At 43.1% G+C, this 21376-nt stretch overlaps 1 protein-coding gene and 1 pseudogene across 2 annotated transcripts in view; one reads left to right on the top strand and one right to left on the bottom strand.

Moving 5' to 3' along the window:
* Positions 1 to 21376, bottom strand: part of HS2ST1 (heparan sulfate 2-O-sulfotransferase 1) — a 162548-nt gene that overhangs the window by 40896 nt on the left and 100276 nt on the right. The gene's annotated exons all lie outside the window — the stretch shown is intronic.
* Positions 12726 to 20432, top strand: LOC142017892 (disks large homolog 5 pseudogene; annotated as a pseudogene).

Raw genomic sequence — 21376 nt, 5'->3', positions numbered from 1 at the left:
CAGAGGTTGGGAGCTGTGGAAGGGGCAAGGGTGAAGTTCCCTTCCCTCTGGCCCCCATAATGGCCAATGGAAGCCCCACCTCACACCACTGAACGTTCTTTCACACACCCCCAGGGGGCTACATCCCACAGTTTGGGGACCAGTGTCCTAGAAGGAGGTTGTGATATGCACTCAGTGTGACAGAATGTGTGGGCATTTGTCATATTATAGACCTGAGTTATATCCCACTTCTGCTTGACGTGATTCTGCTTGACGTGACCATCAGCAACCTCTTGGAGTTCTCTTACCTGTAAAATGCTCACCTTCTGCTTAGATTATGGACATGAAGCTTTGCTTGGTAGAAATGGCTAGGAACTGGCAAGATAAGAACCTCATGTTCTCTCCCGGCTCTCAGCCCCATGCATCTTCCCTCTAGGCCAAGGCCAGGCAAAATACAGCCTGCAGGCCAGGGAGCCTCAGGTAGACTCTGAACCTGATGTGTGCCCCTCCCCTTCCTCCCCGCATGCTGCTCAGAAAAGCAGTTTCAGGACCCTGTTTGTTTACAGTAGCTGCAAGCCTGGGAGGAGGTGGGAGAGGCTTCACAATGCCATTGGCTGGTTTATGATCGATGGGTGTTCCCCTCACCACTCAAGCTCATAGCCAAGCACAGACGCACACGATGAGGGAGGCAGGCAGTCTGCTTGTGAAATCAGCTGGGCTGCTGGCCAAGAGTCACCCAGGTAAGTGTCCCAGGCAAAGGCTGCCTCTGGCACTCCAGATCCTCCTCCATACCCAAACCTTAATCCTCTGTTTCCTCCTCCTCCGCCACCCAGAACCCGCCTCAGGTCACAACCCCCTCCTGCCTTAGGTCACAGCCCAAACCGCTGCATCCCAATCCCTTACCCCAAGCTCCTTTCTACACCCAACCTGCATTCCAGACCCTGCACCCTTGCCATTAAAATCATGGAAGAGTGCAACGAATCCCCAAATTCTTGCAGTGCCCACCCTCCCCATCAAAAAGTACTGTCCACCCCTGCTCTAGGCCAATGGAACTTCAGGGAAAATTTCATGCTCCCTACTCTCATACATGCATGTGATTTTATGCAGACATTGACAGGACTGAAAATATGCAAGATTGTAACCAAGGATTCAGGGCACTTGGTAGAGCTGTATGCTCCCTCCTCCTCCATTCCTAATCTTCTCTTCCATCACCTTTGGTCTTTACCTTCCTTCTCTTGTGCTCCTACCTCAGCCCCTCATACTGTTCTCCTTCACCCAATCACTGTACCACAGTTTAAATGTGAAAGACTAAAAGAATAGAAATATGAAGCTGTACACACAAGTAGCCTAAGAAACCAAACATTATCACTGCCTTCAGCTATACTCCTACAACTTCTCTTACTGTTTGTTACACTCCTTTTCCACGCCTTGTTTTAGACCACAAATTATTCAGCTAGCGACCATCTCTTCCTAGGTACCTGTACTGCTCCTAATATAAAGCCCCAGTCCTAGGTTGGGCCATGTTGATGCTATCACAAGAAATAATGTTAAGAGTGAAATACAAATAGATGCATCTTTTTGTGCTGCACACAGTCTTTAACCAATAGAGTTGGCAGCCCTGAAATCACTGACAGGCAAGGTTTCTGCTGGCAGCCGAGACAGGTGTGAAATTGCTGCAGGGTTTCCTCAGCACATGAGGTGGGAGCTCAGCTCCACTCCTCCTGCCCCATGCAGCATTTTACAAGCTTGCTCAAAGATATGCCTGTAGATCATGGTTTACCAAACTGGGGAGTGTGAAGAAATTCCAGGGGGGAACATAAGGCAACTCAGCCCTCCCCGCCCCCATCATCCCTCCACCCGAAGAAAGAGCCAGCCTTTGCTTCCAGCTCTCAGCCCCTGTCATTTTACTTGGATGACCCAATGTAGCTGCTATAAAAAGCAGGCAGCTGGCAAAGACCCATGTGGAGCTAGCTGCATCCTGCAAAGGTGACTGAGTGTGGGTTGGTAGGGAAAGGAGGAGGAGGATGGGGGGCTGGGGTGCCTGGCTTTGTGGGAGGGGAGGGGCTTGGTCAGCTCAGGCTGTAGGTGGGTGGCTGACTCTGGCAGCACAGCACTCGGGTGGCTCAGGCTGGCAGCTGGCCCCAGCAGTGCAGGGCTCAGGCGGCTCAGGCTGGCAGGCAGGCAGCTGGCCCCAGCAGTGCAGAACTCAGGCAGTTGGCTCCTGGGGCTCGGGCAGCAGGTGGACAGCTGACCCTGGCAGCATGGGTTTTGTGTGGGCAGCTCGGGTGGCAGGCCTGTGGTTGGGGCGGGCAGCTGGTGGGCAGGCAGCTGGTCCCAACAGTGCAGGGCTCGGGGGGCGGGCAGGCGGGCTGCTTGGGTGGGCAGCTCTGGCAGCTGGCATGGGACTCAGGCAGCTGACCAGCTGGGGCTGCACCAGGCACCCACAGTGGGCCAAGAAAAACTATTTGTGCTTATTTTCAATTTTAAGTAACATTTTTATATCAAGGTTTTGTGTTTATTTTAAATTAGGAATTGACTTTTTTGTTAAGCGGGGTTGGATGATGGTAAAGAAGAGGTGGGGGGATGTGAGGGTTTCTCAAAAATCAAAACAGGGGTGTGATGCTGAAAAGTGTGGGAACTAGTACTGCAGATTAACAAAAGACCAGCTAATGCTACCAACCTAAATGATAAAGCTGTGCATCTTTATTTATTAATGAAGATGCTGTAAGTAGGACTATTAGTGACTTCAGAAAGTATCACCGGCACTTACCGTACATAGAGGTCAAAAGGTCAAACTTCAGCACTCCCCCTTGGAAAGGTTGCTGACCTTTAAACTGTTCACGTATTTCTCAGTGGACAACAACAAAATGTCTACTCATTTGCCTTAACTAAAAGATCCAATCTTTTTCTAGTGTAAACCACTTAATTCAACAAAAAGATTAAAGGACACTGCAGTTTTTTTGTTTGCTTTTTAAATAGTTACCTTTCCTAGTTGTTGAATGATGTGGATCATTAACACATCTTGAATAATATTAGAATGAAATGCCAGAAAGCTGCCATATTCCCTGATGGATTTCAATTTGTCAAAGAGTTGTCTGCCTGGGAAGACTGTCTGGAGCACCAGTGAAATGACAACATCCCAACACTGCAAGACACTTGAAAGACCTCTAGCTAAGCTAAGCTGTTTAAAGTTGGTTTTGTTACAGGACAAAAAACATGTCTGTTAAAAACTCAACACCATGGCATAATCAATTAAGATGTTGAAACTCATAACAAAACGCTCTGATACTGAAGAAATTCCCCAGTAAAATTAAGACAGACCAAATTTAACATTTCTGATATTTCTAAGGTTTTTCTCTAGACAAAGTAGTACCACTTAACTTTACCAGAAAAATTAAAGCAATGCAATTAGCCTGCAATTACTAACACTGCAATACCAATATAGAAGTGCTATAAGAGTACGACTGCATCCATGCTGAGTATTTAGCTGGTATAAAACTCTCTCAGTTAAAAAAAAAAAAAAATCATATTCCTGACCAAATTAGTTATACTAGCATAAAAACTGGGTGTAGATCAGGCTGAAGGGTACCACTCAATTTTCAAACCTATCACCACGGAACCATCGAAGTACGTAACACGTACCTAAGATTGCTTGACACCTGGTTGCTTCCCCCACCTTTTCATTTCCTATCCCTCTTATCTACTCCTTCTTGATTTTTCCTCCTTTGCCCCACTCCTCCCCATGGGCAAATCTCTCAACTTCTGTAAGGTGGTGGGGCAACAATTCAGGTTTCATCAAGGTGAAGACGGCTGTGAAAGCAGGCACCTAATAATCCCTTCCACATAAGCAAACTTCAAGGTGTAGTGTGGCACTTGCCTAGTGATAGCACCCCACACCTGCAGGAAGCATGACACACATTCTCCTGTTTCTGATCAGACAGGTCTGTTGATCATTTGCATCACAGTGGTACAAATTTGGAACTGCACCTTGGAGGGCAGAAGTCAAACAGATAATCTGCACTTCTGACACCGGAGCAGCACATCTACAGAAAGGTTGCCATAGTGCAGCTATACTGGTGTAGCTACACGAATACAATGAATTTCAGAGTAGAGAAGGGTAGAGTGTGCTGAAGGAGGAGCGACGTGTATATGCATCAGTATAGAGCCAGCTTCTCTGGAGAAATTCTGTAAGGAGGAAGAGGGGAAGGAAAAACAAAGAAACCAGCACATCCACTTGGGTCAGTTCAAGAAACTGCCAGAGGTAGAAGCGATACTTTTGTACGAGTTTTTTTAAGAACGCAACAAGCTTGAAAACCTGCTAAATTGTGCTTTTCAACCAGAAAAGCCAGAATTCAGCTAAAGACTAAACGTCTAAAGCTGCCACAACAGTGATGTAATTTTGGAAACTGGAATTTCTGAGAAAGATGTGATGTGCAAAACCATGATACCTGATTAGGTAACAACTAACAGAAAGGCTTTGAGGGGTCTAATGTGGACATGGATTCCTGAGAAGATACTGCTTATCCTCAAAGGCTCAAACAGCTGTGAGAAGAGAAGAGACATGACTGGAATAAGACTGGAATATAGACATTCCAGAGAGGGATAGAGTGAGACAGCTGGCAGATACAGACCAGTCCAGTGTGCTGTGAGAACTGTCAAGTGTGCTGTGAAATTTAATCAATTTTCCCCCACTGTAGCACTTGAGGCAGGGGAGAAGTGGGGCGGAGGCGGGGCGGGAGGGTGAATTTGATGACCCTGCAGGACCCTGTTCCTTGCAGGAAACAGCTACAATGCTGCTTCCCTGCCTGAATGAGCTGGTGAGGCGCACACCTCCACTCTCTTCTGTGGAAGAGGGGAAGGAGGGTGTGTGGGAGCCTGTTGCAGCTGGGAGGTGGTTTAAATTGCTGTGTCCTGGCTCCAGTGGGCTGGTGGGGAGAGGGGCCTGCCTTCAGTAGTTACTTGTTTACCCAACATCTCTAGCATGGTGTTGAGCACATTTGGAAAATTTTCAGTGCTCACTGTCTAAGATGGTGTATTCTGTGGTTTATCTGAAATATTAATGCATTTGATCCTTGTTTAGCTTGTTGAATGCACTACTATGTTGCCAACCTGTCTGTTAAGACTGTAGCCATGGCGAACGTAAGTAAATGTGACCTTTATAGGCAATCAATTCAGCTGAAAAAAGTGCGCATGCTGTGGAATTGTTTGTCTCATTGAAGTTTGCAATGTTACTGAAAAGGTTGGGAACTACTGGTATAGACTGAACAGCGATGAAGACAAGTGAATTTGGCATAGTTCTGATTTTATTTTGTGAGTTCTAAAAAAATTTCAGATTCTCCTTGTCAAGTAACTATTCATTGTTATTTTAACACACACCATGTATGATGCAGAATAACTTAACTATAGGTACATGCCCCATGCATCTGATGGAAGCAGGTCTTTGCCCACGAAAGCTTATACTCCAAAATATCTGCTAGTCTATAAGATGCCACAGAACTTCTTGTTTTTGAAGATACAGACTAACTCGACTACCTCTCTGACACTTATGTTATAGGATTGTTTTCCTATAGTTATGGCACTACCTTAAATCCCAGATATTGAAACAAATTTGAAGACTGAACACTTACTGTTAATTTATAAAAGAATCCCATCTTACATGTTGTTTCAGATGGACAGAAGCCACGGTTAACAAGTCAGTGAAAATGGTTTTGGAAAGATGCTGACAACTTTATTATCTGCGAATAAAAAGGCAGTTTTATATTCAAAAGGAAAATTATTAATGCTAATAGTTAAGAACTGCCATCAGCTCTCTGAATCAGAAATTGTCAAATCCAGTAATGGAGAGAATGTAGTGATTGCAAATTACTGAATGGCCAGGACCATTTTTATGTATGCATTTATTTATTTATTTTCATGAATAATGTATTAATTCTAGGAGGAAAAGTTAAGGGAACTTAATTTAAGGACCAGAGGTGTCAGTATATTTGTATGTTACATTTGTTTGAAACTGGAATAAGGCTGCAAGTACTTGCTCAATATATTCATGATAACAAATTTGTACTAAGCTGTTGCTCTACACTAATGCTGCTTGTACCACTTATAGCCTCTTGTATCACTTATAGCTCTTAAAAAAAACTATGTGAATTGATCCTTCTGAATTTTTCAATTTCGTGTAGGAATAATCTGCAGCTCATAATAAAAAACATCTCTAGGGTTAGCTATCTTGGTCTAGGGACTAGTGATATTTCAAACTACATGACTCTCCTGATAACCGAAGTTGATAATCATCCCAGTGAAACTACTTATTCCAACTTGCTTTCAGATTTTAGCATCTATAGGCAATAGTCATAATCCATATCATAGATAGGAAAATTAATTCCAAATGAAGTAGACTACATACCTGTGTACACATGCACATACATTCACTCCCCCTGCTGAATGGGCAAACAGAATTTTTCAAGGCCGTTTCAAGGTAAAATTTCTTCTCGCAATGAGTTTAATATTTCATAGCAAGTTTACATTAAATAAAAATCAATTACTAATCCATGTTGTTCCACTTTGAAAAGTGACTAAAAATACTAGTGTGGAGTTTCAGGGTTTACTGATTCAATTCTCATTTAGGTAGTGGGGAGAAGGCAAAGACAATATTTCAAACATATGCCGTCCATTTTAAAGCTAGGCAATCTCTTAACTGACAGTCCTGCTTTTATAAAGACTTGTCACGCAAAAGTTGGACTGGTTTTACTTAAATCAATTTTAAAACCATTTGAGCTAACCTGATATGAAAGCATATATGGACACATAAAACTGATCTTCTGCTGGTTACATTTGAACTTGTAAATTTACTTAAACCAGGCCCAAGGGCCAAGCTAGACTAATTCTCTCTCACCAGAAAAAGATCCTGCAAACCAAAAGATGCTCACCCTCCAGGACAACTCTGCAGCCCCACTACCTTCAAATTAAACCTAGTGTTATAATTAAGCCAAATCATATAAACCAGATGTAAACTGAAATAATGTCCAACACAGGGTTTTGAGCTGATTCAGCTCAACTGATTTAAAACCTACCTTTCACTTAAATCCATGTAACTTTAAATACAAGGAAGGTCTTATTCTTTGTAACTATATATTATTCTGCTGATGCAATAGAAAAAAAATAACTACAGTTCATATGCTCTTAAGGTACTAAGAGCCAGGACAAACAGGTATAAAAGGATTAAAGTCTGTCGCCTTAAAGCAGGGATTCCCAACCTATGGGTTGGGATCCAAACATGGGTTGTGATTAAATTTGATAAGGGTTGCTGGCTCAGCAGTTCCAAGACACATGTGGCTCTTAAAAGGAGCCATTTGCGGCTCCTTAGCTGCTGCTTGACTCCTCCTGAGCTCCCAGGCCCTGCCCTGCAGTGCTGAAATGGAACTCAATGTTAGTGGTTTAACAGCCAGCAGGAGGGAACCTGCCCTGAAACCAATTAAACTGAGTCCCATTTCAGCACACCCAGCCAGGGATCCCACAGTTGGTGCTGCCAGCCAGGGCTCTGCACCCCAGCTGGCTCCCAGCAGTGGGGCTGCAGGGGTTCCCCTCTTAGAATACATATTTTATTTACTTTCAGTTACATAAATTTTATGTGCATGTTGCAAGGGTGACTCCAGATGAAATTTTCACAGGTGTGTAAAAATGTTCAAAGGGGGTAAAAGAGAATCAAGATTTATAAAAAAAATTCACAGGGAGAACCTCCCCTCTCCGCTCTCTGTTTTGAATTGCCTTGGGTCACAAAGTCTTAACTGAATTGTCAAAATGAGTCCCCATCTCAAAAGGTTGGGAAGTGCTGCCTTAAAGCAAGTGGATATGACTCAGATTATTCAAGAAACAGATATATTTCATAGAACACTAGGACTGGAGGAGACCTCGAGAGGCCATCGAGTCCAGCCCGCTGCCCCAATGGCAGGACCAAGTACTATCTAAACCATCCCATTCGTAATTATAAAACATAATCTAATATGGAAACCTCCAGCCTATATTCATCTTCCATTCCCAAACTGTAATAGTAAAATTCTTCTTCCTCCAGAATGAAAATCTCCCTTTAGTGGTCTATACTTATGTGCAAAAATTCAACTAATATCAATGAAAACTCACAGACACATTATGTACGCAGTGGAGACTGAAGAGAAAATTCTGTTGATCATTCAACTCCCTTAAATTACCTGCAGGAATACAACAACTGAAAAGAGAGCACTCTGTACGGTTTTGAATGGAACAACAATGACATGTTCTTCCAGATGGATTTGAAGTCAGTCAGTCAAAACTCATCCCTGAAATCTTCTTTAACAATACTTGTTAGCATCCCTACCATTCTCAAAAACTCATGCTTTTTTGGTCATTAAAACTAAGATTGCAGTAATAATATTTAGTTTATATATATATATATATATATATATGGGCTTGCGATGAACAAAGTATTATACCCACAACTAAATTAAAATATATTCACATTATTTAAAGAGTCCTGATCTAAATTTTACAGATCTGATATCTACTGTGTAGAGCAATTTTCATCCTGAAGGCTCCATAAGGACCTGGATTTCATTTTATTTTCGTTGAGACTCTCCCACTCCCCACAGCCTGACACTATCAGAATTGAGGGATAAAATTAATTTTTTGAAGATTATATCTGAGTTTCTTCTCTTTCTCAATGCAATTAGCTGTTGAAGTTAACTGAATAGCTAGCAGAAAAACCACAATACGTCTCCTATCCCTAAACTATGATATTTCTGTTTACTCTCTCCCCAGTTCCCTGTCTTGGGATAATATTTGGGCTCCCTTTTTTGTATGTCTTATGCAGGCCCTTCTGAATGCTCTTCCCATATGGATCCCTCAGAACTCCCTCATCTTATGCTGCTGTAGCTGAGGAAGCAGCCAAACTGCTGAGTGGAAGCCTCAATTCAACAGCCCCCAATGTTGGTTGGAAAGGGAGGGTGGATTCTGGCCCACATCAATATGAAGAAGGAGCAATCCAAAGCAAGTGCCTCAGGTACTCCCTGGAGAACTATAGCACTGGAAACAGCTTCAGAAACAGTAAGCACAACATTAAAAAGGTTGAAAAAGGAATCCAGCCAGGTGGGTTGGGGTTTCAAGCTCTGTTTCCACTCTTCCCATTCAGCTTAGGCATCCAGCTGGTGGTCACATGGAGTAGGGACAAGTTCTTAAGCAATTCTTCTGCCTTACAACTACATTAAGCCTGTGATAACCCTAAACACTGAGTAGGCCTTGTTCAACAGAGACTCCAATCGCTCATTCACCTTCTGGAGAAGACTGAAAATTGAGAGAGACATTAAAAACAAGCCATCCTCCATAAAAATGTAACTAAGTTAATATCTTAATACACTTTTCAAGTGGTAGGTATATTATATGCAAACAGTCTTCATCTATCACTGAATGTAACTTCCTTTGAGATGAAACATGGCAGCTATTTAACACTAAAAGATAACGTAACATAGTATCTTACACTAGGCTATGGATAAGAATACTGGGGCAAATCAAAGGAGCTGTAACAATTTATAGCAGAAAGTCTTCCCACTTCATGCAGCTGAAAGAAAACATTAAATAGGAAGAACGTAACAACCCAAGTTAGAATTTATTCAGAATACTGGTGTTAATGTTTCTACTCTTATAAAGGATGACAGGCCCTTTAATGAATGCAACTGTACCCAGCCTTCTACCAAATTATGGTCTCTCCACAGCAGAGTGTCCACCGAAATATGTTCATTGACAAATATGTTCATGAGATTGGCTCATTAACAATAAAAGATTGACATCATCAACAGTACTTTTTGCAGCGCCTAGGGATGTATTTTGAATTTTTTTTCCAGTTTAGTTTGCTTATCTAGCCAGGCACATTTCTTTGATAACACCACACTTTGGTTAATATTTGAAGTTTATTATTAGCAGCTTAAGCTAGAGACCATTATAAACATTACGGCCCTGTAGGATCTTTCCTCCTTCAAAACTGCCATACCAAACTTACTTGTTCATACAGCTGACAGGTGTCGACTGTACTTCACACCAGACTCTCAAAATCAAACCTACGTCAACCAGATGAGGGGGAATACATTCAAGTGCTGAAAAGTATCTTCTCTTAGCTGTCTAGAATGCTCTGCACTAAATCTGAAACATGAAATTCTCCATGAGTCAGAGGGGAGTACCCCAAAGTACAGTAGGAGATCATGCTTTAAGCTCAGTTTAAGTATATAATTTAGTTTCACTTATTTTGATGTTCATCAGTGCATACAAACACAGATGATCTGTTAAAATTAGATTAAGAAAGCTGAAGTGGAGGTATTTACCTGCCTTCAGACCTCATACAGCCTTTTTCAATCTAAAAGCATCTGTCTGTAAAATAGGGACTGTCTCTCACTTGACACAAATGGTCTATTCCTACAATTTCAGTTCCAACTTTCTGCTAACATTGAATTTCTAAAGCTATTTTAGAGATGGGACTTCTTAAGGATTAATGAAATAATGCCCATGGACTGACCCATAACTTCAAGTGCCAAAAAAACCTTACAAATGTGATGAATGACTCTCTGGATGTTTCTGATCCATGGACTTCATGAGCAATGGACTGGAAAGTTCTTTGTTTACATAAAAGTGCCCTAATTGGATCCCATTTGGTGATACTAAATCTCAGAAGAGGAAGAGGAATATTCCATTCTGATTGGCCAAGAAGCTCCTGGGAGAAGTTCCAAGTGAATGGAGGGGAAGAGCCAGCCTAGGCACCATCTGAAAAACTGAAGAAAAGGAAATAACTTCACTGCTTTTGCTTGCCTGCAACGATTCTTGCTGTGACTGACGGTCAGGCCCAACAGAGGGTTTTGTGATTCTTCCACTGCCCCGCAGTGGATGATCCCAACAACATGCAACATTTTCACCATCTCCAAACAAGAAACTCCATCCAACCATCAATTTAGTCTATGTTTGACATATAAGCTGAAAAGACCACCAGCTCCTGAAGTTCAATGAAACCAAGAGGGCTGCATCAACCATACTGGATCAACTTTTTTCATTTGTTTTATTTTTGAATTTTTATGAAGTAGAGGGCTACACCTACTTCTGCATTTTTGTATTTGTTTTTAAACTCAGCAGATGGTTGGCAGCAAGTATGTGCACATGAAGGAGTTCTGCATATGTAGAACAGTTTCTCAAACCCATAAAACTAGCCCTTATACAATTTCACTCTCTAAAAGATCATAAACATTTTTGTGGTGTTAGGAAATGTACATCTAATGCTTAAAAATGTAAGTTTCACCAAAACTTGGAATATTAAAATATAACAAACCACACCCTGTATTTTATTGTAATGTTTCATTGTAACCCTATGTTAAGGGATGAGGGAAAGAAGTTACTGGTTACTGTCTATTACCTAGCTATTAGTAATTTGGGTAGCTTGCCTCAACCAGTACCAGAGCTACTGTCTCAACATTAACTTCAAACTGGAACGGATCAGACACTACCTACATCAGTAACTGATTTTTCAAAATGTGTTGTCTGTACAGTAAGGTCTCAGCGCGCCCTTGCGTAAACCTGGATTTTGCACAAGTTGGGGTCCAGCTTTTTCCCTGGCAGAACACATGGTCTGCAGCCAGGGAAGCAGCAGAAAGGTAAGTCCTGGGTTGGGGCTGTGGGGGCTAAGCCTGGCGGTGGGTTGGGGCTGCAGGGGGGTGAGGGGTATAGTTGAGAACAGGTGGTAAACTGGGCTGTGGAGAGGGTGGGAGTTGAGCCAGTACCAGAGCTGTGCCTGTGTGGTGAGAGTCGGCGGGGGGGTTGCGCTGGAGGCACGTGGGGCAGGCAGACAGCAGGTTTGCCCCGGAGCCACGTGGGACAGCAGGGGTGGCTTGAACCATAGCCACTTGCGGAAGGTTTAAACCGCGCCGGGGGTGGGGTCAGGGTCAGACATATAAAAGCAGTGTCGCCTACTTTGAGTTCGCGTACTCTGAGACCTTACTGCACATATTCCACTTCTGGGTGTGCATGTTTCCCACTTACTCAATAAAAGTGCCACTTGACAAGCACAGCCAACTTTGGTAATTACTGATGTTTCGGGATGTTCTACTAACTTTTTATGGACATGTGTAAAAGTTTGAGGCTAAGTAAGGTTTAGCTTTAAGTGAAGGCTCTCATGTTGTCCTGTTTGTACCAGCCATCTCCTTTGGACAGCTGTGGCTTCCTGTATTTCCTGACATTATACACATAGTAAAATTACTGAGAACTTTGGGTTGAAAGAATCCCAGGTAACACAGGGGGTATGAAACTTGTAAGTCTTCCAATCTGGTGATGCACAATTCCCAGAAAGTCTCAGGCTTCCAAACATAAGGGAAAGAAATTAGCTCCACTCTATTTATATAGATTAACATCACTGTACAAGTTATCCATAGGAACTGACATACAAGTGCTCCAAAGTCACTTCTGAATGTTTGGCTTGCCAAGCAGACTGCTCTCAATTCCCACATATTGGTGTGTAGAGAGAACTCCTCCTGCAACCACAGACTCCCACACAGACTACTTTTTGACATCTGACAACTACAAAGCACAGGAACTCTCGGTAGGATAGGATAATGGAAATATGCAAGTAAGCACCCTTCATATTACCAGTGTTGTAACAGTTCCCCAGATCCAGGGAAGGAATAATGGAGGCTAGAGAGACCATGAAAAAATGTGTTTTCTTGAAGGTGCTGAGGTGTCAAAGGTCAACAATGGACATCAGCCCTCCTTTTGCCCTTGAGGATCAAGAAAATTTGGGAACTAAAAACCCCTTTGCCCCTAAGCTTCTGAGGAACCTCTACGGCCACTACAGTGACGAGCTATTGCACCTTCTGTAAAAGAGGGATGGGAAAGGGTAATGGGAGAGCAACTGAGGACCAGACTATGGCATTTAGGACTTAATTGCATTCACTGAGCCAAAGGACCGGATCCTCCATTGGTGATGGGCTAATGCTGCTATGACAACTTAGAACCACGTGAAGATCTGGCTCAAACTGTTCACTAACAAATGGAAAATCAGATACATTTAATATTTTTTTTAATATTACAACAATAAGAACTATACTCCAGGGGAAAAAAAAGCCCAAAGTAACTTGTGAGTGTGTCCTATGACTCTGCAACAGTTACCAATTTTATATATTAAATTCTCTAAATTATACATAGTTATCTATTACAAAAATTTATGGAAAAATTTACAAAGGAATTTTGTACCTATTTTCTGTCATGAATAGTAGTTGTGCAGTGAACAGCTAATAGTCACTTCCAATGTCCAAAATATTTATTTTCTGTAATACTGGATATAAAGCATTTTTACAATAAATGGATAAATTACAGAGGCATAAAATCCTGTTTAGTTAGTCAATTGGTTAAATGAGGGGGAAGGCAGGACCAGGGGCTGCTTTGGCCAGGCTGGAGAGCCCCAATTAGCTGCTCTAGTCCTTAATCAGTGAACTGTAACTAGTAAGCATCATCCATCTAGGGTGAGGCTTACCATTTAACCATTAACATGCCTAATAAATAGTGGTGCTCATGATAAACTATAAAAACAATTACTTTCACAATCCAAAAACTGCACTTGGTCCATTATGTTACTGGGGGGTGAATAACACATGGAGGAAATAGGACACAGCTCTAGCTGGGTTTTGAGATCATTAGCTGAAATGTAATGCAGCAGATGTCTGAACTTTAGAACTAGTGATGCTGAAAACCTGCTACTGTTTCAGAAGTGTTTGTTACTCATTTAATTTTAAAATAGCATTTTTGTTGGAGCTTTATTTAGAACAAGAATATAAAACCATACTGAATGTTATACAAATATGTACACAGAAATGTGTTATAAAACAGTTAAAGGTTTGACTTAAGCCATCTAACTAGTAAATTCTATCCTAAAGCTGAAATTTTCTCACTATTCCCCATGGCTACGTCTACACTAGCCCAAAACTTCGAAACGGCCATGCAAATGGCCATTTCGAAGTTTATTAATGAAGTGCTGAAATACATATTCAGCGCCTCATTAGAATGCCGGCAGCTGCAGCACTTAGAAATTGACGTGGCTCGCAGCCGTGCGGCTCGTCCACACGGGGCTCCTTTTCAAAAAGACTCCGGCAACTTCGAAATCCCCTTATTCCTAACAGCAGATAGGAATAAGGGGATTTTGAAGTTTCCAGGGTCCTTTCGAAAACGAGCCCCGTCTGGACGAGCCGCGTCAATTTCGAAGTGCCAGGGCTGCTGGCATTCTAATGAGGCGCTGAATATGTATTTCAGCACTTCATTAGTAAACTTCAAAATGGCCATTTGCATGGCCATTTCAAAGTTTTGGGCTAGTGTAGACACGGCCCATATGTATTATATCTGATGTTCAGATGAGTTTACATTGCCCACTGTTCTCTAGATATCTGACAGAAAACTTGTCAACTGCAATTTTATGCATCAGTGAGTTCAGGATTCAATTTTGTTCTTAATTTTTTATTTCCTGCTGGACAATGAATGTTACTCTACAGTAAAGCATCAGAGCTACGAGCATCTTGGGAATGGAAATTGTTTTAACTCTGAACAAAATGTTAAGGCTGTTTTAAAAGTTTACAACTGAACATTAATTAAACACAGCTTTAAAACTTTACCACGCAGAAGAAAATGCTGCTGCCCACTCCATCCCTTTTCCCGTTGAACAGTACTGTACTATATTTGGTGCTGCTGCCTGAGTACTTAGAGTTCCAAATGAGGTTTGTGGTTGACTGGTCAGTTCTTAAGTCTGCTGTTTGTAACTGAGATTCTAGTTTAGTTTGTGTGTATATTTTACTTGTTAGGCCTTCAACTAAATATATGACTTACAAAAGCCTCTTAAATATACAATTTGAAAGCTAAAACTTGCCTTTGAACCAACCCAGAATATGGAGTTCTCCAACACACATTCTGTTTTCCCATAAAGAACATAAGCTAACATGGTTCTATTTTACCCATCTGGAAAACCCAACAATAATGGCAACAATCTGCTACCTTGCATTTTCTTGCCTGGCTCCACAGTAGCACGAGTTGGTCATATGCAGTCAAGTATTTCATTTAGCTTATGTAATTTTTCAGAAAGTATAGGTTTAAAAAATACCACAGATACCTAGAATCCCTAGGTCACATTTAGGGACTATATTCTTGTGCTCCTTTAAAAAAAAAAAAAGTCAGAAATCAGGAAAAGCTGTATACAATCTTTACCATACAGTAAACCCTCAACATGCACGATTTTGAGTTGCACTTAACTCACATTAACGCAAGTTAAGTGCAACTGAAAAATCTTGTGCCTCCCTCTGGCCCTGGCTCATTCCCTCCCCAGCCCCACATGGCCCAGCTCAGCTCCCCACCCCCAGCCCCACTCACCACCCATGCACATCTCTGGTTCAAAATCCCCTCAACACCCCCCACACATCATCTCACTGCCTGAGCATGGCCCCACCTCAACCCCCACCGCACGCAGCCCTAGTTCAACCTCCCCACGTGCAGCTCCAGTTCCATCGTCCTGACACGGTTCAAACCTTCTGCACATGGCTCTGTTTCAACCCCTGCCCCGGTTCAAGCCCCCCTGTGCACGGTCCCAGTTCCATCCTCCCGTCCTCGTTCAACCCCTGTAGCCTGGCTCACCACCCTCCTGCGTGGCTCTAGCTCAACCCTCAACCCCCCTGCCCCGTGTTGAACTCCACTCCTCTGTTCCCCCCTGCAACCCTAACCACCCCAGGCTTAGCCCTCCTGCACCCTCCCATAGCCGCAACACGCAGACAGGCTTAACACTCCCCAGCTGCCCCCACAACCCCAGGACTTACATTTCTGCTGCTTCCACAGCTGCAGAACGTGTGTTCCACTGCAGAAGAAGCTCCCCCCCCACACCCAACTTATGAAAAGTTCAGATTTCGCAAGGGTGCATGGAATCACAACCCTTGTGTAAATCGAGGTTCTACTGTATTAAAATTTATTTCTAACAAACTTGCCAGCATGAGTGACTATACAAAGTAAACTGGAAACCAAAACACATGTGAACTGAAGCCCCTAAAGTATTGCAGAGAAGAATTTTAACATAAAAACATAAGAACGGCCATACTGGGTCAGACCAAAGGTCCATCCAGCCCAGTATCCTGTCTGCTGACAGCGGCCAGTACCACGTGCCCCAGAGGAGGCGAACTGAAGACAATGATCAAGCAATTTGTCTCCTGCCATCTGTCTCCAGCCTTTGACTAAAGGCTAGGGGCACCATACTTTACCCTTGGCTAATAGCCATTTATGGACCTAAACTTCAAAAATTTATCAAGCTCTATTTTAAACTCTGTTAGAGTGCTGGCCTTCACAGCGTCCTCCGGCAAGGAGTTCCACAGCTTGACTGTGTGCTGTGTGAAGAAAAATTTTCTTTTATTAGTTTTGAACCTACTACCCATTAATTTCATTTGGTGTCCTCTAGTTCTTATATTATGGGAACAAGTAATTAACTTTTCAATATTCACTTTCTCCACACCATTCATGATTTTATATACCTCTATCATATCACCCCTCAATCTCCTCTTTTCTAGACTGAAAAGTCACAGTCTCTCTAGCCTCTCCTCATATGGGATCCCTTCCAAACCCTTAATCATTTTAGTTGCCCTTTTCTGAACTTTTTCTAATGCCAGTATATCTTTTTTGAAGTGAGGAGACCACATCTGCACGCAGTACTCAAGATGTGGGCGTACCATAGTTTTATATAGGGGAAGTAAGACATTCTTCGTCTTATTCTCTATTCCTTTTTTAATAATTGCTAACATCCTATTTGCTTTGCTGACTGCCGCTGTACGCTGCGTGGATGTTTTCAGAGAACTATCCACTATAATTCCAAGATCCCTTTCCTGATCTGTTGTATCTAAATTTGCCTCCATCACATTGTATGTAAAATGGGGGTTATTTTTCCCAATGTGCATTACCTTACACTTACCCACATTAAATTTCATTTGCCATTTTGCTGCCCACTCGCTCAGTTTGCTGAGATCTTTTTGAAGTTCTTCACAATCTCCTTTGGTTTTGACTATCCTGAACAGCTTGGTATCATCTGCAAACTCTGCCATCTCACTGCTTACCTCTTTCTCTAGATCATTGAGGAACAAGTTGAACAGGATTGGTCCCAGGACTGACCCTTGGGGAACACCACTAGTTACCCCGCTCCATTGTGAAAATTTACCATTTATTCCAACCCTTTATTTCCTGTCTTTTAACCAGTTTCCAATCCATGAAAGGATCTTTCCTCCTATCCCACGACCACCTAATTTACATAAGAGCCTTTGGTGAGGGACCTTGTCAAAGGCTTTCTGGAAATCTAAGTATATTATGTCCACTGGATCCCCCCTGTCTGCATGTTTGTTAACCCCTTCAAAGAACTCTAATAGATTAGTAAGACACGACTTCCCTTTGCAGAAACCATGCTGACTTTTGCTCAACAAATCATGTTCTTCTACATGTTTGACAATTTTATTCTTTACTATTGTTTCTACTAATTTGCCCGGTACTGACGTTAGACTTACCGGTCTGTAATTGCCAGGGTCTCTTTTAGAGCCCTTTTTAAATATTGACGTTATATTAGCTGTCTTCCAGTCATTGGGTACCGAAGCTGATTTAAAGGATCAGTTACAAACCACCATTAATAGCTCTACAATTTCACATATGAGTTCCTTCAGAACGCTTGGGTGAATGCCATCTTGTCCTGGAGACTTGTTACTGTTTAGCTTATCAATTAGTTCCAAAACCTCTTCTACTGACACTTCAATCTGGGACAGTTCCTCAGATTTGTCACCTACAAAGGATGGCTCAGATTTGGGAGCCTCTAATATCCTCAGCCATGAAGACTGAAGCAAAGGAATCATTTAGTTTCTTTGAGGAAGCAGAAAAATAATGCTGTACGTGAGCTGAAGGATTTAAAAGAGAAGATGGAAAACCAGTTGGAAAAGGAAGCCAGGTTTCAGCAGTTAATGGCCCACAGTTCTCATGATTCAGCCACAGACACCGATTCTATGGAATGGGAAACTGAAGTGGTGGAGTTTGAAAAAGACAGAGAGGATATGAACTTGAAAGCACTTGGTTTTGATGTGGTAGAAGGTGTGAATGAACCATACCTCCCCGGAGACTGTGGGATATTTGTCACCAAAGTAGACAAAGGAAGTATTGCGGATGGTCGATTAAGAGTGAATGTCTGGTTGCTGAAGATAAATGATGTGGATCTTACTAATAAGGATATGAAGCAAGTTATAAAAGCTGTACTTAATGGAGGAGGAGTTATTAATATGGTGGTGCGAAGAAAGAAGTCCTTAGGCAGGAAAGTGATAACCCCTCTGCATATCAATCTTGCTGGGCATAAAGATAGTGAAATTAGTTTAGAAAATGGAGTGTTTGCTGCTGCCGTGGTGCCTGGTAGCCCAGCTCCAAAGATGGGTCCCTTGCTGTGGGAGATAGAATAATTGCTATAATGGCATCACACTAGACAATAAATCACTGACTGAATGTGAAGCTTTGCTACGAAACTGTAGGGATTCCCTTTCCCTCTCTGATGAAGGTTTTTCCTTCGAACTCATCATGGAGTGGTCAAAACATATTTGAAAACCTGAAGGATTCAGAGAAAATGTCAAACTGCCGGGTTCATACATCAGAGATACAAGCTCAGAATAAAAGAAACTTGAAACACAACAGTTCAACACAGACAGACATTTTCAGTCCCAACACCCTGGATGGCAAGAAGGACCAGATTGACCAGGGGAGTGGCTCATTCTGTGATCACAAGTCCTTTTCCAGCTGTGCTTCACAGGCAGACTCTCGCAGGAATGCTGTGCACAGCTGCCACAGTAATTCAGAGCACAGTCTTAGCTCCTTTAGTCCAGACGCTTATGGAGAACAAGGATATGGCCTTGTTGACTTAGACGGCAGGAGGCTGCCATTTGAGCCCCCGGTAGCCAACTGCACCATGGTTGAGACCACGTTAGACAAAGGACATGGAGCTAAACATAGTGGTGGTACGTGGCCTAAAGTGGTGGTCAATATTTCAACAGCAGAAACTGAAAAGTTGTCTGTGTACAAGAAGCCAAAACACAGGAAGTCCATCTTTGACCCTGACACTTTCAAAAGACCACAGACTCCTCCCAAAATGGACTATCTTTCAACCAACCAGGTGTCAGGACATTCGCCTCAGCCCTCAAAATCAGAAGTGGCTTCAACTTCTCCAACGCCTCCCAAGAGAAGTGACTATTAAATTTAAACATAAATAGCAGACAAGTTCTGCATCAGACTCTACTGTAATGACTGGATCCCCACATACCAGTCCAGCTACACCCCAGCCCCGTGTGTCTTTGGCACTGAAGCAAGACTCAAATACTCACAAGGGGCGCAGCAGGAGTACTGGGCATTATTACAGGGAGGAGGGGCTTGACTGGAGTCACCTATCTTCGAGTAAGTCTTGTGAAGATGACATTGGCTTTCAAAGAGTTGAAGAGCCAGAGATAAAAAACCAAGACCAAAATCAGCACCTGCTTTGAGACAAACTCAGCCCTGTGCCCATTCCTAATCCTTCACTTCAGGTACAGAAATACACTCCAGCCAGTGAAGAGCATCTCTCTCCAGAACTCCAGGAGTGGGCACCATATTCACCAAAACGTTCCACTAGGCACAGCGATGGTTTTGTGCCTCCCTCCTTGTACACTGGAGCTATGTCAGCAGGTGCTGTTCCACGAAGTTTAGCGCTATGTCCTGCAGTAATTGCTGTGATGAGAAATCCAATTTATACTGCTTGGAGCCACAGAGTTCATACCAATAATTGCCTGTCTGTTGCCAACCAAATCTGCCATCAACATCTGCATCCCAGTGCCCAGCACCAAAGTCGCTTGAGTTTGGATCTAAGTCACAAACATTCCAGTGATTATTCTGAAAACTCACAGACAAGGGCATCACATGGTTCAAATTCATTGCCATACAGTGCAAGATTAGGTTCTTCCAGCAACTTACAATACAGGACAGAAAGAATAAAGATCCCTTTAACCGCAAGATATCCAACGTCCATCATGGGTTCTGACAAGGGTTCACTGTCCCATTCTGAATGTAGCAGTCCCAGCCTGATAACTCCTCCACAGTCACCACTGAACCTGGAAACCTCTTCTTTTGCTAGCAGTCAGTCACAGAACTCCCGTTCTACATTACCCAGGATTTCTATTAGCTCAGTTTCAATTGGCGAGCGTAGAAAAGACAGGCCATATATGGAAGAACCACGCCATGTTAAAGTGCAAAAGGGATCTGAGCCACTAGGGATTTCCATTGTGAGCGGAGAAAACGGTGGCATATTTGTGTCTAAAGTAACTGGTGGGAGCATTGTCCATCAAGCTGGCCTTGAATATGGTGATCAGTTGCTGGAGTTTAATGGAATTTTACGTATTTGAAAATAAAAGCTTATCCTAAAAGTCTCTCTTCGACCAGAATGACAGTACAGTAAAACCGCTCTTTACGCAATTTCGACTTGCACATTACTTGAATTAATGCTAGTCATAATAAGCGAGGGAAACCCCAGCTGTGGGTCATTTGCACATACATGCGAACATGCTCCTGGGGCTCCCTGGGGCTTGGGGCTGGCCAGAGCACAGCTCCTCTGCCAACTCCCCGCTCCAGTTCCCAGCTCCCTCAGCTGGAGGAAGCCAAGGAGAAGCCCCACCACCCTGTCCCCTGGCACCCCATCTGGGAGAAACCAGGGAGAAGCTACACCACTGCAGCTGTCTGCCTGCCCAGCTTCCCCCAGCTAGGAAAAGCCAGGGAACAGACTGGCAGGGTGGGGTGGCTTGTCCTCAGCTTCCCCCAGCTGAGGGAGCCGGGGTGGTGGGGGAGGACACAGACAGCCGTGGAGGTACAGCTTCTCCCTGGCTTCCCCACAGCTGGAGAGCCAGGGGACAGACTGGCGGGGTGGTGGGGCTTCTCCCAGCTGGGGGAGCTGAGGGTCAGACAGCTGCAGCAGCACGGCTTCTCCCTGTTTCCCCCCAGCTGGCAGAACCAGCTATCCGGCTGCACTGCCTGTCCAGCTCCTGGGATTCCCCCCGAGCCAGGTGGCTCCCCAGTAGAGCTGGTGGGGGTTCTAACCCCTCTCCCAACTAACGCAAAATTCGACTTACGCGCAGTTGCCTAGGAACACAGCCAGCACTTAAATTGGGGTTTTACTGTATTGCTCCTGTTACCCTATAAATACTGTAGTTAACATTTCATTATAAATGTCCATAACGAAATCATTACAGAAACATTTTAAGCAGCATAATGTAGAGTGGCAAGATTTACTGCTTTTCCATAAATCAGATGCTAAATGTCTCTGCAAACTCTCCTACTTTAAATTGACCTTACT

Source organism: Carettochelys insculpta, chromosome 9 (assembly GCF_033958435.1).
Source record: "Carettochelys insculpta isolate YL-2023 chromosome 9, ASM3395843v1, whole genome shotgun sequence".
NCBI lineage: Eukaryota > Metazoa > Chordata > Testudines > Carettochelyidae > Carettochelys > Carettochelys insculpta.
The sequence above is the reverse complement of the archived record's forward strand: the minus strand, read 5'-3'. Positions and strand labels throughout refer to the sequence as shown.